Raw genomic sequence first — 1,556 nt, 5'->3', positions numbered from 1 at the left:
AAGAGCCAACAGGAAAACTCAGAGTGGACGAGTCCTGAAGAGTGAGAACTCCAACACTAGCTGAATAAACTCCAGAGATGAGGGAACCCAACGAAGTCTCCTCAATGGGGAGGGGGTTCAAAGGGTTTTCACCCAAAGGCAGTATGGCGACACAAAGGAATTTTTTTTTCTTTTTTTTTTTTGAAGCTGAAAACGGGGAGAGACAGACAGACTCCCGCATGCACCCGACCGGGATCCACCCGGCACGCCCACCAGGGGCCACGCTCTGCCCACCAGGGGGCGATGCTCTGCTGCGACCAGAGCCACTCCAGCGCCTGGGGCAGAGGCCAAGGAGCCATCCCCAGCGCCCGGGCCATCTTTGCTCCAATGGAGCCTCGGCTGCGGGAGGGGAAGAGAGAGACAGAGAGGAGGGGGTGTGGAGAAGCAAATGGGTGCTTCTCCTATGTGCCCTGGCCGGGAATTGAACCCAGGTCCCCCGCACGCCAGGCCGACGCTCTACCGCTGAGCCAACCGGCCAGGGCCATGGAATTATTTATTTATTTTTTTCATTTTTCTGAAGCCGGAAACAGGGAGAGACAGAGACTCCCGCATGCGCCCGACCAGGATCCACCCGGCACGCCCACCATGGGGCAACGCTCTGCCCACCAGGGGGCGATGCTCTGCCCATCCTGGGCGTCGCCATGTTGCGACCAGAGCCACTCTAGCGCCTGGGGCAGAGGCCAAGGAGCCATCCCCAGCGCCCAGGCCATCTTTGCTCCAATGGAGCCTTGGCTGCGGGAGGGGAAGAGAGAGACAGAGAGGAAAGCGCGGCGGAGGGGTGGAGAAGCAAATGGGCGCTTCTCCTGTGTGCCCTGGCCGGGAATCGAACCCGGGTCCTCCGCACGCTAGGCCGACGCTCTACCACTGAGCCAACCAGCCAGGGCCGAAGTTTTTTTTTTTAAAAGAGAATGAAAGTATATTAAGGAAGGGGGAGGTGTGTCTTTTGAAAGGTCTCACCTTCCGTGGAACAGGAGATCCGGCAGACATAGCGACGGTGGCGGAGCCGTATTCGAAGAGACGAGGATGCCCAGGCATTAGGGGAAAATGAGAGACCTTCTGTCAAAAGTTGCTGCACGTGGTGAAGAGAATAAATCAAAAGACGTCCACCCCTCGCCCATCTTAGGGAAACTGTGGACCTTGGGAAGACAGGGGAGTCCAAGAAGCAATCAAAGGGCAAAGGCCGGTAGCCCCGAGGGGATGACCAGGAGCCGACAGCGGAGGCTGGAAGGAAACGGAGGAACGTCTGACCGTGCTGAGACCCGCCGCGCCCACTCCTGTTTGGGTCACCGGTCAGTGTCCCACGGGACGTCCGATGGGAAGCCCCGTGTCTTCCTTCTCCAGTCCCACACGTGACGGGGTCAGGTCTCGTGTGCACGGCCCCGCCCCAGGCATACTCACGGGGGTGAGGGGCCCCACCTTCCACCTCTTCTTACAAAAGCCAGAAACTGGAGAAACGGCCCGTGGACGGGACATCCCCGAGCACTGTCCCTTCTCTTTTAAACCTTCAATCTGTTCGT

General features: G+C 58.8%; 1 non-coding gene across 1 annotated transcript; it reads right to left on the bottom strand.

Annotated features, from left to right (window-relative positions):
- Positions 1 to 847: 847 nt before the first annotated feature.
- TRNAA-AGC (transfer RNA alanine (anticodon AGC)) lies at positions 848 to 923 on the bottom strand. Its single transcript has one exon. It is a non-coding gene; the product is annotated as a tRNA-Ala (tRNA).
- Between the last annotated feature and the right edge of the window lie 633 nt (positions 924 to 1,556).

The sequence above is a fragment of the Saccopteryx leptura genome, chromosome 13, assembly GCF_036850995.1.
Source record: "Saccopteryx leptura isolate mSacLep1 chromosome 13, mSacLep1_pri_phased_curated, whole genome shotgun sequence".
Classification (NCBI taxonomy): domain Eukaryota; kingdom Metazoa; phylum Chordata; class Mammalia; order Chiroptera; family Emballonuridae; genus Saccopteryx; species Saccopteryx leptura.
Note: the sequence above shows the minus strand (reverse complement) of the source record. Positions and strands in the feature narration are given on the sequence as shown.